The 18,145-nt window shown below is 40.6% G+C and overlaps 1 long non-coding RNA gene across 1 annotated transcript in view; it reads left to right on the top strand.

Annotated features, from left to right (window-relative positions):
- The first annotated feature begins 5,199 nt into the window (after positions 1-5,199).
- LOC103679203 overlaps positions 5,200-18,145 on the top strand; it is a 30,030-nt gene continuing 17,084 nt past the window's right edge. Inside the window, exon 1 of the long non-coding RNA XR_572867.1 lies at positions 5,200-5,644. This is a non-coding gene — a long non-coding RNA (uncharacterized LOC103679203). The remainder of the gene's footprint in view (positions 5,645-18,145) is intronic.

The following is an 18,145-nucleotide window of genomic DNA, read 5'->3' on the forward strand; positions in this document are numbered from 1 at the left end:
AACTCCCAGGCTCCAGAACCATGAGAACGTCAATTTCTGGCCTAAAGCCCCCCTAGTCTGTGGTATTTTGTTAAAAAAAAAATCCTTTTTTTTTTAAAGATTTTATTTATTTATTTGACAGAGAGCAAGAGAGAAGGAGAGAGAGCACAGCACACAAGAAGGGGGACCGCAGAGGGAGAGAGAGCAGCAGACTCCCCGCTGAGCAAGAAGCCCGATGTGGGACTCGATCCCAGGACCCCTGGGATCATGACCTGAGTCCTAGGCAGATGGTTCACTGACTGAGCCACCCAGGTGTCCCCAAAAGAAAACTTTTATAGTATTTCCTCATCTTTTACTCAAGTGTTCGGGAAGAGTAGATTTGTCAAATCCTTCCTTATTTCCCGCCTCTGAGATCACTGAAAACATATACAAGTGTTCCCTTCTGGCAGCCCCAAGACTTGGCACTTTGGAGAGGCCAACCACCCCCTTCTTGCAAAATCGTATCTATAATTACAAAGTCAATTATTTACCATCGTAGTGGCACTGTCACAGCGCCATTTCAATTGTTACATGCGGTCACCGTGGGTTATCTCGAAACTGATGACTAGTAGAGGTATCTCTTTCTCAATCATATTTAAACCAGCACCTCCTGGCTAACCTGTATGCAACCAAACGTTTCTCTTTCAAACAGAAGTTCCAAGAAGAAATTGCTTCTTGTACACTTTAATCAATGGATGTTTTATACTTCATTGAAATACTTGTGGTTTCTACTTGAAGAGTGCCAGATCCAATGAGAAAATTATTTTTGAGTGCCTGTCTCAGAACACATTTTTAAAACCCCAATTAGTTTGCACAAATAGCAGAGCTCCAAGGTCAGAGCTGACAGGAAAGGAAAAGATTTAGTACACAAAATTTAAAGCATAATTATTTACAATTAAAACTCTAATGCGGACCCAGGTATTCCTTATCCACTTTTCCCAGCCAGGTCAGTAAAGATAGAACTGGACTTCATTTTATCATCATTACCTCCACTTCCTCCCACATTTATAACCTCTTCTTTTGTAAATTCTTACTGTTCTGAAAATCTGCTGCCTCTGACAAAATGTAAAATAAAAGGCAAAGGATTTTCTCTGGGGCGCCTGGATGGCTCAGTCGGTGAAATGTCTGCCTTCGGCTCAGGTCATGATCCTGGGGTCCTGGGGTCAAGTCCCGCATCAGGCTCCCTGCCCAGCGGGGAGCCTGCTTCTCCCTCTGCCTCTGCCGCTCCTCCTGCTTGTGTGTGCTCTCTCTTTCTCTCTCCGACATATAAATAAATAAAATCTTTAAAAAAAGGATTATCTCTGATTAACTTTACTAATCGCCTACCTCCTTCTTCCACACTAAAATGCCATCTACAAGAAACAACCTTGCTCTCACTTTCCGTTATTACCCAGACTGCGTTTTGTGATTTCATTTTCTGCTATAATACCTCAGGTATCTCTCACCCTTTGGCTTGAAGCAACAGAAGCAACCAAGAAATTATACCTGTGACCACTTCCAATATTCAGCCCAGGATGCCAAGCTGTGGGGAATCAAGGAGACAATTGATATACTTCACTGAACTACTTCTTCCTTTATTCTTAGCCACTCTTTCTTCTTCCTTTCTTTCTTTTCTTCTTTCTTTCTTTCTTTCTTTCTTTCTTTCTTTCTTTCTTTCTTTCTTTCTTTCCTCCTTCCTTCCTTCCTTCCTTCCTTCCTTCCTTCCTTCCTTCCTTTCCAACCAAGATGGCCCCCTTGTTGCTAACATAGCATTAACACCTTCGTTGTTTCTATAGTTCTCCTAATCAACTTAGCTGTCAGAACCCAAGGGCTTGGCAGCAATTCCATTTAACAGTGAATCCGTGATATGATCCACAGAAAGACAACAAAAGACACCTCTGGAAGTGTAAAGTTTCTGTGGAGATGGTTAAATGAAGAAGAAGGTCCACAATATACCTCCAGGCAAAGGTACAGTCAGCTGTGGAGGATGCAACCAACATGGACCAAGTATTGTACTAGGCACATGAATTTCCCCTTGCTCTTCTCACCGAGATTCAGAACCTTCTAAAAGTCCTCCACAACTCACATAGTTCTTCTGGAAACTTCCTACCTTCCATCAGCTTCACCACAACCACAGACCGTTCCTGAGCATTTGCCTCCAGTTTCGGCGAAGAGAGGGCAATTTTTAAAAAGCAGCACCCAGCAGTCCCAGGCATTAAGCCTATCTGACGTTCACCCTTGTGTCACCCAAATCAAACTAGTTGTCTCACCCTGGAGCTCCCTTTGCCTTCTGTGTCTCACGTACTGATTGAGAGCGGCAGGATACTGTCAGTCAAGCAAGGAGGAACTGCCTTTGACTTCAGCTTTCTCGCCTTTGCAATCCAATCAACCTCCAAGTTCTGTGGACTATCTCTTAAATTCCTTCCTTTTTCTCCATTTCCATTGCTCCTGCTCTTGTTCGGACCTCCCTTACTTCTCACTCAAAAACAAATCCAGTAATTTCTGAGCTGATTTCCCTGTTCCCAAGTCTCTCTTCTCTCCAACCCCTTCTCCTACCTTCCCCAAGCAGACCTCAGGTCTTTTCTTTCTCTCTACAATATTCCAAGGGGAGCTTGTCCATTCTCTTGGATTAAAATATCATAATTTTGCTAATGGGTCATAAGATGATCTCCAACCAGAGGAATTCTCTTTGAATCTGACTTACACATCCCACATAGCTGAGGTTTCCCACTGGGATGTCTCATAGGCATCTCAAATTTAACATGTCAGCAACAGGACAATCAATTTCCCATTCAGAATGTATCCCCCTGACCGTAGTCTTCCCCATCTCAGTAAGTGGGATTGCTGTCCACCTACAAGCTCAGTTCAGAGACAGTCACCCTTGATTCCTCCTTTTCCCTAACCTCCTACATCCAATCCATACAGCATGTCAAGTACCTCAAGTGCTTACATGTCTCCATCTTCATAGTTACCACCTTGAGACTATGCCATCACCATCCCGCCATAACCTTTCACCTAGACCACTGCCACAATGCCATCTGGACTATACCATCCCACTCTTACTCATTTCTAATCCATTTTCTACACCATATCAAGAACATTCAAGAACATTCTTTTAAAACATGACTTGGATCATCTCACTTGCTTCAAACTCGTCAGTGCCTTCCTGTTCATTTAAGACTCGTTGCCATAGCCTACAAGGCCCTGCCTATCTTGAACCATCTCAAACCATCTCAGACCATCGACTCCCAGTTTGGGTAATGAGCTCCAGCCACACTGAATTTCTTGAAGCTTCTAGGAGCGGCTTGTTTCCCCCCCCCCCCCCCGCCAAAGGCTTCAGCCCTTTGAGGATGCTGGCCCTTGTGTGTAGAATGCTGTTTTCATCCATTATTTGTGTGACTGACTTCTCATCTGATAGGTCTCAGCTCTGTTGTTACGCAAGCAGTCTTCCTCCATGTCTAACGTAGGCCACTCATTATTCTTGAGTAAAAACATGAGTTTCTTTCATAAGACATCAGCATTTATAGGTGTTGTATTTGGTAGTATGTCTCCTTGTGTTGGTTTTGTTCTTTATCTGTGCAGTTCCCCACAGTACCTGGCATATACTTAGATCTTAATGGTCTATATTTCTCCTTTGCTTACAAATCTTTACTGTTTCTCACTTGTCTACAAGATGGTCTAACCTCCATAGGATAACATTTGGCCTTGACCTAATCTACCGATGCAGCATTTATCCTAACTCTTCCGAATCCACCGTGTATCAGTTGTTCGTCTTTTGTTCATTTGTGAACAATGGAAAACACAACACACAGTGGCTTAAATAATGGCACTCTCTTTTTCCTCATATACCAGAAGTCTGGAAATAGGTCATTAAGGCTGGCTCAACAATACCACAGAGAACACAGGCGGGCTCCTTTTGTCTTTCTGCCTCATCACTTTTCAAGTGTAGCTTTTGGTTTCATAACTACAAAAGGGTTGCTGAAGCTCCAAGTGTTACATCCACTTTCTAGATCAGAAAAAAAAAAAAAACCCTTCTCCTTATATAGTTGTTTCCTATTTATTCAGAAAACGAAACTCTCCCCAGATACCTCTGCTTACATCTCATTTGCTAGAACTGCATCACACGGCCACCTCTAGCTAACCAGGGAGACTGGGGATTGAGTATTTTTAGGTGAGTGCATTTTCTGCCCTGGACAAAATAATGGACCTGTGAGTAAGCAAGAAGGGGGAATGGATATCAGGTAGGTTCTATTAGTATGTACCTCACCATGCATCCTCATTGTTCTCTATACTGGACTATTTTTCACAGTTCTCTGAAATACTACACATTTCTACAAAGCTTTTGCCTTTTTGCTCCCACTGTTATCTCTACTTGGAACGTCCTTCTCTTGCTTCTAAACCTGAAATATTCTGCTCACCCTTCAAGGCTGACCTTGAATACCTCCCATCTGGAACCTTCCTTTATCCTCTGAGGCAGAATGAACGTTCCCTGGATTCTTGGGAGGTGGTGCAGGAAACAAGGGCCTTGTCTTACGGTTGTATCATCAGCATTTAAGCAAGTGCCTGCAATATTAGGAACAGCCAAACAGTAGTAACCAAACTGAAAGACAGGAGCAGCCCAGGAGTGCATGTTTCTCTCTTTTAATCCTCACAATAATCCCAGGGGGGGACCTATCACCCTGGTTTTACAGATAAGGGAACTAAGCCTAAATGAAATAAAGTTAACTTGCCCAAGGCCACACTGCTAATAACGTGGTCCTAGAAATTAATTAATTGAGGGCTATGCCTTTGCCTTGCCCCCTATCTCCTGCTACATTTTATTTCTATTTCTATGTTTATTTTATTTTATTTTTATTTTTAATCCAGGGGTCAACACACTGAGGCTCATGGGCAGGCCTCTTGTTTCTGTAAATTAAGTTTTATTAGAACACAGCCACGCCCATTCCTTTTTGTATTATCTCTGCTGCTTTTGCATACTACAACAGAAGGGTTGAGTCGCTGAGACACAGCATACAGCCTGCAAAACCTACCATATTTACCATCCGGCTCTTTATAGATAGTTTACTGACGTCCATCCACACAGGGCCATACTGACTCCTAAATTAAATCAAAAGATAAATGCCGTAAAAAAAGGTTTAAAATGATCATTTCGAGACCAACAGTGTGAAGAAGAAAAGACTAGGGTCTCTACCCGAGGAAGATGTAGCATTAAAAGAATGACAGGAGTAAGGGGATTCAGTCCTTCTGACCTCTCTCTGTGTTCAACAAGAAAGAGAACCAGCATTCAAAAGGACTGGGGTGAAAAGAGAATTGATTAACCATTGTAAGAATAATTCTTACTTCGCAGGGCTGTTGTAACGTGGGAATGAGCTAAAGCGTGAGATAAGGCACAGTTCCCAGGATGTGGTCAAGACTCAATGAATGTGCCTACGCTCTAATGTGGCACAGTCTTCATCAGGTACTGTTGCTTCTGAACACGATCGTTTCTTATTGTCAGGACTGCTCTTTGGGGTCAAGGGAAGAAAGAAAGGCCGTTTGTACTGTTGCACGTCCAGAATTCCATAACGTCGGAAAATCGCCCTGATCTGTCTCGGTTCCATGTTCTGCAGAGAGCCATTCTCATGTCCAGGAGGAAATGCAGCCTCAGGTAGGAAGGCAGCTCAGTCTGAGCCTCTTCACTGTTCCTCTGTCTGTAGCCCAAAGAGCTCTGTGACCAGCCCTCCTCTCTCGCATAGGAGGAGCCAGGTTCTGGGGAGACCACATGAGAATAAGGGCGTCCCAGGGCAACTTCACCGAACTCCGGAGCAGCGCTCCTCACAAGCCTCTCAAAATTCCTTGGAGGAGAGCTTTCCAGATGCATGAGGGGAGGGGAAAACCTGCCTAGATAAAGCCTTGCATCATCTCAGTGCAGAATCCAGCTGGGTCCCAGCAACTGCAGTAAGAGTCATCCCATCGACGGCCTCGTGCAGCTACCAGAGGCTCCATTATTAATACGCTGAGAGAGACAGCAAATTATCCTGGGAAGGAGGTGAGGGGGAAAGAAGCAGCAGCCACCCGGCTCATAGGTAGCAAAACCCTGAACACAACACACACAGCCTAGGACGAACCCACCAGAAAGAACTTCTTTCCCACCGGGCGTTTTGGCTTTCCACGAGCCGAGCCTGCGTGAGTGTTTTCTGTGGTGGCTGTTGCTTTATACCATGGGCTGAACTCTGGAGAGAGGATGTTACGGAGCCAAGGCTCCTTACATATTCTTAATGATCGTAAAGTGTCTGGATTTATGGCATGAAAAATGAAGGCTATAAAAGCAGAGTGGTGCACGGTGGAAGAAACTGCTGTTTGTTCCTCTTTAATAAAATATGGTCGAATCATGGCAACATTCAGTCAAAAGTTGCAGTTGGAGAGCAAGAATAAATAAAATAGTCCTTAATCATGCAGTTAACCAGGAGATGGGTATTAAACCAATTATTAAAGCTTTGTTCAAGGACACTGCCGACTTAGTACTGGGAGCAAACCAAGCACCCCAAACCCCATGTACATGATCCTTCTCAGAGATTCAAGAACTCCCCACTGTTGACATGAATAATTCGGACAACCTTGCAAATACTAATGGTTAAGACATCAAAATAAATCACGGCATTAGGGAGACATGAGCGCCCTGCCCTAATAGGCCCACTTTTGCTTGTGCTGAGCGGCGCAGGAATCCATGAAGTAGCCATCTTTTTTTTTTTTTTCCCCTTCCCGCCTCTTGGCTGAGCATCCTTGATTGCACACATTCGTAAAACTCGGGAAAATATTGGGAAGTATTGCTATTAGCAGCTACCGAGCCATCTGAAACAGACTACAGGATATATATTGATAAGCTCTTGCCAATTCACGGCAGCCAGTAGCTATCATTTCTCCTCGTAGTTCCAGTTTCTGAAGTGTGCATTCTGTTTCTATAGCAACTTTCATTTTGTTAACCTGTTACTCACATTAAAAGTGTTATTTTTAGCATAACATTTCCAGAACTCTTTGACAAAGAAAAATGGAAAGAGATGGTAGCTTGAGGATGAATGTAATGCCCAATATGAGTTCTAATATGTAGCGTTTTTATTTGGTCAGTACATCATCTTTTACAAAATTATAGAAATATAGATTTTTAAATGTGTGTGTATGGACTTTGCGGAACAAATGCCATATCCCGTATCTTTTTTTTTTTTTTTTGGAACAAAGGAGAGTATAAATAAGTAACAATATCCAAATGGATTTATTTCCCACAGATTTTCACTTACATAAAACCCAAGGAGAGGAACATATAGCTGAGGACTTTGTGCGTGTGGTAGAGTGGCGGCTTTTGCTACTGGGTTGCAATTTTAAAATGTGATGTAGTATCAGGACGTGTAGGGCTAATGCGATGAATTGCAGCTGTGAAGAAGTCATATAATAAGCCAGTTTGGGGGGGGGAGAGCAGTTCTACAGATAGTTGACACTCATAATAAATTGTGACATAGCCTGCCTTTTGACCTTCCCACAAACAAATTGCTTTCTCTTTTTCCAAAATATTGTCTTATCTTTCACTTCCCTGTCAAAAATGGAGTCCTGTGCCTTTTGATTAACGTGACTGGAAATGAACGACGTGAACACCGCTTGATTAATCCACTCTTTGGATGTGGGTGAGGAGAACGTTGCCCTTCGTTTATTACAAGTGAACCCTGAAATTAGACTTGACTTGAGTTCTAGATGAGAACAATTATTTTCTCATGTTGTAACTAATATTCTCTAATTATTAGAAAGGCGGTAGAGTGGAGTGGCTAAGAGCCTGGCTTCTGGAACCAGACTGCTTGTGTTTGAATCCCAGCCACGTCAGTCCCTGTGTGACTTTGGCAGTGTGCCTCTTCGTGCCACACTTCAGCTTCCTCATTTGTGGAAGGGATGATAATGGTACCTATCATAGGGTTGTTGTGAGAATTCAATAATTTCAACATGTAAAATGCTTAAAAGGGTACCTAGCATGTAGTCAGCTTGATTAGTGGTATTTTTTGTTTTTTTACTTTAAGCACTATGGTTTTTTTTTTTTAATGGTTTTATTTTTTTAAAGATTTTATTTATTTATTTGAGAGAGAGAGAGAGAGTAGGCACACACGTGGTGGGAGGGGGCAGAGGGAGAAACAGACTCCCTGCAGAGCATGGAGCCTGACACAAGACTCAATCCCAGGACTCTGGGATCAAGACCTGAGCTGAAGTCAGACACTTAACCAACTGAGCTACCCAGGCGCCCCACAGTATGGTTTTCTTTCACCACCTTAATTAGGAAATTACTTATCCTTTTACTGGCTGCCTGATATGGGTACAAACTACTATGTCGTTTTCTAATAGGTAAATTGTCAAAGGTCACGCAGTTAGTGACGGATGCGGCTAGGATTCCTACCCGGGCAGTCTGGTTCCAGAAGCCAGACCCTTATTCACTCTATTTTGCTGACTTTCTAATAATTTGAGAATTTTAGTTAGAACATTAGGAAATAATGGTTCCCATCCAGAATTCAAGTCATAGCTACAATTCATCCCATTAACCCCTTGCCTTTAGTAGAAATACATATTACCCCAAGGACTGCATCCCGGTATGAGTTTACACCTTTAAGCACACACAGGCTCAAAGTAATAAGTCCTAAAGGACACTGGCCATGCCCTAGAACTCATTCTCCCCCACCCCAGGAATTCGCTCCCCAAATTCCCTCCTGCCCCTTCACGGTCAGTGCTGCTTCTCCCACTCTTGGCTTCTGGCAATTACTGATCTATCTTCTACCCCTGTAGTTTTTTTTTTTTTTTTCCCTTCCAGCTCCAAGAGTACACAATTCTAAGTCAGATAAGGATCATACAAAATCTCTCAAAAGTAGCAGGTACCTGATGTTACCTCTGTGAAAGGGGAAATGAAATGGGGTGACTTATGTCAAGGGGTTTTCAAATGCAGCCAGGAGGCCATTAAAGAGGTGGACCTTATGCATGTCCTCACTGGAGGAACCATGAACTTTTGAGGTGGGCCAAACCACAAATACTCCAAGGACTCAGCCCAAACACCTGCAACGTGGTACAGTAGCAGACTTTGCTTAGTGATAACCTTAGCCAGCAGTTATATTCAGTCAAGATTAACTTTCTGCTGCCAACACCCAATCAGAAATTCTTTGTAAGCAATGTATACAAGTATTCCCTTTTTGCTTTATAAATCCCTGACTTTTACTCCCTAATAGGACACTATTTGGTTTGCTGCCCACATCTGCGTACCCAAATTGCAGTTCTTTGATCCCAGATCAACACTTAGATTTCATTATTGCCTCCTGACGATTTTAGGTTCACACCCAATACGTGGAGACTCATAGGAGCTCGAATCATTTAAACTCACGAAACAGTTGCTGGGTATTATGCGTGCAATCTCCTATCTTACAGTTCCAGTGGGGAGAGGGAAAAGAGTGAAGGACTGTGGAAGAGTAATCTTAGACACAAATCCCATCTCCGGAGAGGCTGTTAATTAGTAGAAAAGGACAAATGCAATCAAGCACAAAAGGTAGACAAATCCATCTTAATTAAACAGAGTTAGGATCATAAAAGCTATAGCTTTCTCCTTTCCATCGATGCCCTTTATCAAACAGGAGAAACATGAGGTATAGTGCATATGTCTTGTGAATGACTGCAATGGCCCTCGACTTAAGCGTCTTAAAGCAAAGCTCACATTCATTCACCTTTGCTGTTTCTTCTTTTGCTTCACGGTACATGATAACGGGTAGGCGCTCATAACGTATCTGTTTAGTGAATGAAAAATGTACTCTTTGGTAGGAATGTTAACAAATAGGGAATTGTAAATTTGGCCCGTGATCTCTTAAAACTCACATCTTTTCATGGTTGATCTGGGCTGAGATGCAAAAATTTCTGGGAGTGCTCTTAGCTGCACCATATCGCCTTCCTAAGACCTCCTGACTGGAAGATGATTCCTCCCAGTAGAGCGGTTGTAGGCTAATGACTCGAGTAGCTCTGTTGCCGAGGAAAAGCAATGGGGGAAGAAGCATTTTCAATCACTTCCTTCCGGTGATTCAATCTAAGTATTTGAAAACCTGTTATCAGTCTGTTTTCTAAGGAACACTTTTCTCAACTGATTTTTAGTTATTACTTATTTTTGAAAGCAAGACTGAATAGTATTAGTCATTTGACCCTAAAAGTCATAGTCTCATAAAAAAGTTAACCTTTTTCCCATTAGGACATTTTCCAATACAGTAAAATATTCTTGCCATAAATGATAAGAGTAAGTATATGAAGAAAAATTGCTTGATAGTCTCTATCTGGGTAAAGGCTAATTATTCCCATGGGCAAGACTAGAATTTTAAATATAAAATTTTGATATTTGTTAAATTTTGGAGAGCTCAACTTCCATGACAACTATCTGTACATTCAGATTTACTAGTGTGGATTATGACATGTGCAGAAAGGAATGTTTCTGGCTCCAGTCTCTTGTAAGGGGGTTGCTTACCTTGTCGCACATTCTGTTCATTTGAACTATAATTTATCACCTGGGCCCACCAAGTTCAAGTACTTACATATAAGCAGGTATTGAGGGGATTATTAATTAAAACTCTAAAAATAATAAAGATTAACTGAGAAAAACTGAATATACACTGGGGGAGAGAACTATACACAATTAACTTTAACAGAATCACATACAACACAGTATAATTTATTAGAAATATAATTTTGACATTTAAGTGCAAATTCTTTCTTCCTACTTTATTCTGAAATAGATTGACCACATTAGTCTTAGAAGATGAAAAGATAAATGACTGTAATTCTGAATATCCAAATCCTCAGCCAACTGTTGGTGTCATGAGAGGCAGATCAGTGTGAGGACCCTGGTGCTTCCTGAGCTAAATTGAAACACAAGGCTGGCCTTTGTGCTTCTGTGTGAAGGCCACATTTTAGAGGAGACGAGCTGGTCTCCAGGGCCCCTCACTCCCAGGTAATCTTACTTATTAATCTTGGGCCACAGCATCATTCCAGTTGATGGTAAGTAGAGTTAAGGGAGGATTAATCCAAGGCCAAAGACAAAAAGGGAAATATCTATTTCCTCCAGAGACAAGAGCAAAGATATAATGTGCTGACCATCCATGCACTTGAGGAAGAAAGGAAGAAAGGATTCCAAAGAAAGGATGACAGGGAGCTTTTTCTAACCAAGATGCGGTAACAAGGACGAAATTTACTGTCCCATCTGATACAAATAAAATACTAGACGAAACATACAAAAGAGTAGATTTTAAGTCATTGGATGTCAGGCTATAAAGGATATGCTCTCCGAGAGACAGAAGCCTACTATTGCCCCAGTTTAAAGCTTTGAGAGAGTTTCTAGGCCACAGTGTATTGAAGGCAAATCCAGATAGAATGCATCAAATTACCTGAGTTGAATCGATATTGTTAGCAGGCTCTGGAGAAGTAAATAATGGAGTTAACAAAACCTAGCACTGGAGAGAAGAGAGCTACACAGAAAAACTTCTGCAGATTTATAGAGGGTCCCCCTCAGGTATGCAACAGAGTACCCAGCTGCATAGGCATGTGAGAAAACTACCCAAAGCCAAGGGAAAACCACCCGAAAGGACCAGCGGGAACAGCACTTGGTGATAACACAGGACCATTAATAGTGCCTGTTCTTACAAGCTGGCATGGTAATCTTCATAATTCATGGAGTACTGAATAGAGTCATTAGAAGAATTTTTCCTCAGTAGTAGAGAATAATTAGTCTTAGACTAAATGCTGCTCCATTCCTGACACATAGGTCTTAAAAGCAAGACCCAAAAGGATTACACGGTTTCCAAGTAACATCCTCCCACAGCAAGATCAAGAATATTTATAAAAATACAGAAATACCCAGCATCCAACAAGGTGAAATTCACAACGTCTGACATCTTATTAACGATTACAAGGCAAGTAAAGAAGCAGGAAAAAAGAACTCATAACGAAGAGAATAATGTATCAACCAAAACAGACCCAGAACGGGCACAGATGTGGCAGACAATGACATTAAAGCAGTTAATATAACTCTATTTTATATGTTTAAAAAAAAGGCACAGGAAAGATTAAATATGTTAAGTGGAGTCATTGAAGATGTTTTAAAAACTTAAGACCTAAGTCAAAATTATAGAGATAAAATCCACAATGTGTGATGTGAAAAGTACACTGGATGGTATGAATAGTCAATTTGATATTGCAGAATAAATGACTAGTGAACCTAAAGATGTGGTATAAGGAACTCTCTGTAACACAGACACTAAAACACAGAAAAGAATAAAAATGGAATGGACAGGTCACTAGGGAGCTGTAGGACAACTTCACACACCTAATGTGCATATAATTGGTGTACTTATACGAAAGAAAAGAAAGATGGGATAGAAAATTAATATCTGAAGAAATAATGGCCCCCAAAGCTCCAAATTTGGTAAAACTTAAAATCCCAAAGATCCAAGATCAAGGAACCTCAAGCACAAAAAACATGAAGAAAACCACACAAAGGCGCACCGTAATCCAATTCTCAAAACCAGTCATAAAGAGAAAATCTTAAAAGCAGTCAGAGAAAAAAGATATATTACCTACAAAGGAACAAAGACAAAGATGATGGCAGATTTCTAATCAGAAATCAAACAAAAGGACAGTGGATTGACATCTTTCGAGTGTGGAAAGACGTAAACTGTCACCCTAGAATTCTCTACTCAGCAAAAACAGAATTCAAAGATGAAGGTAAAATAAAGACCTTTTCAGACATAGAAATCCTGAAAGAATTCATCACCGGAAGCCTCCTTTTACAAGAAAGGTTAAAGGAGGTTGATCAGGCAAAAAGAAACTCCTGTAGATGAAAATGTAGATCTACACAGAGGGATGGGGCACACCAGCATGGTGGCTCCTTGGGTAAATATATGAAATATTTTTGTTATTTGAATCTTTTAAAAATTGGCTGCTTAAACAAAGGTGAAAATATTGTAGAATGATGTAGTGGGGTTGACAACACAGGTCGAGGTAAAGTGAATGATAACCAAAGCACAAAGCCCGGGAGGGTAGAAATGGAAATTTACTGTTTAAGGTTCTCATACTTTGTGTGAAGTAGTGTTAATACCAAATGAAGGTCGACTGTGACAAATTCGAAATGTGTTCTCTACATTAAAACAATAAAAGAGCAAAGCGAATAGTTACAGCCGAGAAACCAACAAAGGATATGAAATGAAATTATAAAAAATAATCAGTCGAGGGCCTAAAGGGTATTATGCTAAGTGAAATAAGTCAGATGAAGACAATGCTATGTGATTCCACTTATATGTGGCATCTAAAAAAGCAAAACAAATGAACAAACAAATAAATAAGAGCAGAAACAGATCCATAAATACAGGGAACAAACTGGTGGTTGCCAGAGGGGTGGGGGTGGGGGGATGAGCAAAATGGGTGAAGGGGAGTGGGAGGTACAAGCTTCCAGTTATGGAGGGAATAAATCACGGGGATGAAAGGTACAGCACAGGGAATATCATCGATGATATTATAAGAGCAGTGTATAGTGTCAGACAGTAGGTACACTTGTGGCAAGCAAAGCATAATGTATAGCATAATGTTGAATCACTATGTTGTACACCTGAAACTAATGTAACACTGGGTGTCAACATACTTAAATAAATGTTTTAATCAATCTGAAGGAAAGCAGAAAAAGAGGAACAAAAAACAAAGGAGACAAATAGAAAACAAATAATAAGACAATAAATGTAAATCTGAACATGTTAATAATCACAGTAAGTGTAAAGAGTCTAAACACCCCATGAAAAGGCAGAGGTTGTCAGATTGGATGAAAAGCAAGATCCCACTGTATTCTACCTACAAAAAACACACTTAAATATAAAGACACAAATAGGTTAAAAGTAAATTGGTGGGCAAGCATAGACGATGCTAACACTACCCAAAAGAAGGCTGGAGTGGCTATATTCACAAGTACCCAAGAGCAGTGAAAGCATTTACTCGTTTATATGAGGACTTGTACATAAATGTTCATAGAAACTTTATTTGTAATAGCCAAAACTGGAAACAACCGAGATGTCCAATTATCAGGTGAATGGATAAACAAATTGGAGTATGTATATTTATACAATGGAATATCATGCAGTAATAAAAAGAAACAAATTAATGAAACATACAACATCATGGGTAAATCTCAAAAAGAGTACATAGAATGTAACTCTAAGATCATGGTGGTGCCTTCTTCCCTGACCCATTCCAGCATTCTTCATTCTTGAAGATGAATTTATGGGGGAGGAGGGAGAAGACAGCCTTGAACTCACACTTAGAAACAAACATTAGGCAGATAAAAAAAAAAACTTTATGTATATATATATAGAGAGAGAGAGAGAGAGAGAGACAGTATATCTTATAATATATATATACACACACATATATTCACAAAACAAGGGAGAAAATGAGGAAGTTGGGGAAAATGTGCATAAGAAAAGCAAGTTGAGGGGCGCCTGGGTGACACAGGGGTTAAGCATCTGCTTTTGGCTCAGGGCGTGATCCCGGCGTTCTGGGATCGAGCCCCACATCAGGCTCCTCTGCTATGAGCCTGCTTCTTCCTCTCCCACTCTCCCTACTTGTGTTCCCTCTCTCGCTGGCTGTCTCTATCTCTGTCAAATAAATAAATAAAATCTTTAAAAAAAAAAAAAAGAAAAGCAAGTTGAACCCCGATGCGAGGTTAGGAAGAGAATGCTTAGTGTAAATCTAAGACCTGTGCGCTCAAAAGATGGGAGTCATGAATTTGGCTCTAAGTTTTCTAGTGATCAGCTCAAAAGGGAAAAAAGTTATTCAATTTGGCTAAAAATAAAAACAAACAGGACTTCAGAGGTAATACAGCAGAGGCCAGAAATATGTTCCATGAGGTCATACAAAGAAGAGATATTTAATGTACCAGAAAATATCCAAACTTACTCAGCAACACTTAAAATAAATACAACAGAACCAATTTTATTAAACGTGTTCTTGGAATGTCCCTGTCTGTAATCAGGGTGGTCACCAGACCAGCAATATCAGCATTAAGTGGGAAGTTGTTAGAAATGCAAATTCTCAGGCTCCACCCAGGATTATTAAGTCAGAAATAGTGGGGTGGACCCAGTCATCTGTGTTTTAACAAGCCTTCCAACTGATTCTGATTCATGCTAAGGTTTGACAGGGCTAATTACCTTCTAATAGTTTCATTCATCTACACTTGTTTAGTTCACTGTAAATTTATTTAGCTGCTCCCTTGAGACTGGAAACTTCCTGAGAGAAGGATGTGCCCCAAATGTCTACCCCCACCCCCACCCCACTCACGAGAATCCTGTTGAAGGATCATTCCAAGATAAATTATCTTAATAGGAGTCTGTATTACAGCCTGAAAAGATCAGTTAGCGTTTCCTTTTTTTTTTTTTTAAGAAAAGAGCATATCAGATTCATAATACTCACAGAGATGTAGTTAACTGACCCATTTATTTTTCACAAAATGTTGAAAAAATGCCACGCAAGACGGCGCCAAATGGAAAGCTCAGTTGGCAACTCCTACATGCCTTCATTCTCATATAATTTTCCCGGGACTTCGAGCATCAGAAGTTGCAGTGAGGAGAGAGTGAGGAAAGGAAGGGGTAGGAGACTTAATGAAAGAAGCTCTGAACTTCTCCCAGGGCCCTAACGTTACGGTAAGTACAATGTCCTGGGGAACGGCAATGATGCGCTGGCCTGGACAAAGAGACTGAAAACATTACCAAAGCCAGCTCCTGTACCTACGTCCTGGTTTTAATTTACATTTATTTTTCAAAGCCAGGCAGAATAAAATTAGCTAAAATGCTGTTACAGTTACTCTATGGAAATTCTGTATAGAATAATCGACACTTTTGGAGTCAAGATCATTTTAAATTGCAAGTGGAGAGTCATATTTTCCACCTGCTATCACTCTGTGCAGAGGCTTCTAATATTCAGTGGAGTCACTAAAAAATACACATTAATAGAATGAAAAATGATGACAACTTGGACTCTTTCAAATACATTTTAATATAGCACAATGCTCATTGATATTGGAATTTTTACTCCTACAATGTGGTTATGTAAGATAATATTAGATATCATCATTTTTGCTTTTCTTTCAAATAAAAAGCCCAGCGAATATTTGAATATAGTTTTATCTGGTTTTCATAGGCAAGAATATGTCCCGTATATGGTGCACAGCTCACCCTGAAGTTCTTCTAGCAAATAATAAGAAAACTATGTTCTCAGATGATCTTTCTGTCCTAGCACAGTCAATGTTCTAGGGATTTCTCGTCATCCATCTTCTGAAAGTTTAACATTTAGAAAAATAGAATTCTGTGAAGGATTCTCAATATTAATTTTTATTGGCATTTCTGTATTTCTGGTTTAATTTAAAAACAGTAGGGCAGTGAAAAACTAAGAAGCAATATCTTTCTGACTTGTATGATTACAAAAAGGTCTTGCATTGGACTCATGAGGCAAGTAAATGCAATCTTCTGTATTATTCTGTCAATATTGACGTTTAGAAAATTGTTCATTTCAATTTAGGCTTATGTCCTGTGAAACAGCCTTAGTAACAAAACTCCAGAACCCTGCTGACTACACACTGTCATTTTACTCTTGATTTATTATTAATTTCCTTTTCTTAATCCCATCCTGTTCTTTCTTTTTTTCCACATGCACTTGTCCTTCAAGTGAATTTTCTTGTTTTTCAGGTTTTCCATTATTGTGAGTTGATTATTTAGTATTGAAAAACATCAGGGAGCTATGTTTTCTCTGACTACAAAAGTTTTGTGTTTTTTTTTAACTGTGACCCCTTTGAAAGATTTTCCTGAATCTTTATCCTCCAGGTATTCCTGACACATCTCAAAAAGCACATAATGGAATCAGATAAACTTTCCAGATCATTTAAAAAACTCAAAGAAATGAGGGACAATGATAAGAGAAAACCAAAGTGGAATGTCCATTCCAATTACAAATGACAAGATGTAAATAATTTTAGAGTAATATAGTCAGATTATCTTAATTTCCATACCTGGGATACCTATGTCTATTGGGTCAAAAAGATTAAATGGGAGAGCTAAAACTTATATTCCTTCATACATGTTTAAATATATGATAGTTTCAACCTCACCTCCCAAAAATTCTTATGGATCTCTGACCTGTGTTGTTCCGACACTTCCCTTCCGAGAATTCAACTTCCTGTAGAGCTTTGCTACTCTAGTAATTAAGTTCAGGGCCGGATCGCCCATTTTTTCTGCCCCATGGCTGTAGAAGGACATCCTCTTTCGATGCTGCCAATGACACCATCTGACACAGATTCATCTCTTTCAGCATTGCATTGACTTGATCCAGTGCAGTGGCCCCCAACAGCCATCCAATCCCAAATCCTTAAAATTACTACTTCCTCGAAAATCCCAAATGCCTGAGACTTGTACCTGCTGGTGCATTCCACTCCACCCGTATCCCACAAGAGTTTACCACCGGTGTAAATTTTAACAATTATACAACCACAACATGCCAGGGGCTTTCCATAGTCCACTTACCACCATTGGAATCTGTATTGCCAGCCAGCCTAGAGACGATCCATCTTCAAAATACCATTTTAGATTGTGCTACCTAGGACCACTTCCTCAATGAACTGTCACATGTCAGATTTCTGGAGAAAAAGACTCTTGAGACTCTGAGATTTGCAAGCAGGAGGTTTACTGGGGAGTGTTCTTGGACCAAAATACGTGTGGGGGAGCAAGGGAAGCAAGACTGGGCAGAGGGAAAGATTGAGCGATGGTACGGTTGCACTAGCAACTTTGGCTAGTCCAACGGGGGTGCTCTGAAGCCAGGATGGCCTTTCAGAGATGCCTGCCTTGCCTTAAGGCACATAAGGAAACTATGTCTCTGTATTCCAGCATCAACCAGTCATGAAATACAGCTTTACGTGGTGCTGCATCCTCTGGCCAGGGATAAGTCCCAAAGAGGGCACAGTTGTGACTTGCTAGTAGCCAGCACTGCAGGCAGATGGTAGAATAAGTGACTCTTTCCTGAAAGGGCATCTGGGTGGCATGGCGTAGTATTCACTCCATCCATGATACACAAAGAGTCCTACAATTGAATT

This window comes from Ursus maritimus (assembly GCF_017311325.1).
Source record: "Ursus maritimus isolate PB19 chromosome X unlocalized genomic scaffold, ASM1731132v1 scaffold_X1, whole genome shotgun sequence".
Classification (NCBI taxonomy): Eukaryota; Metazoa; Chordata; class Mammalia; order Carnivora; family Ursidae; genus Ursus; species Ursus maritimus.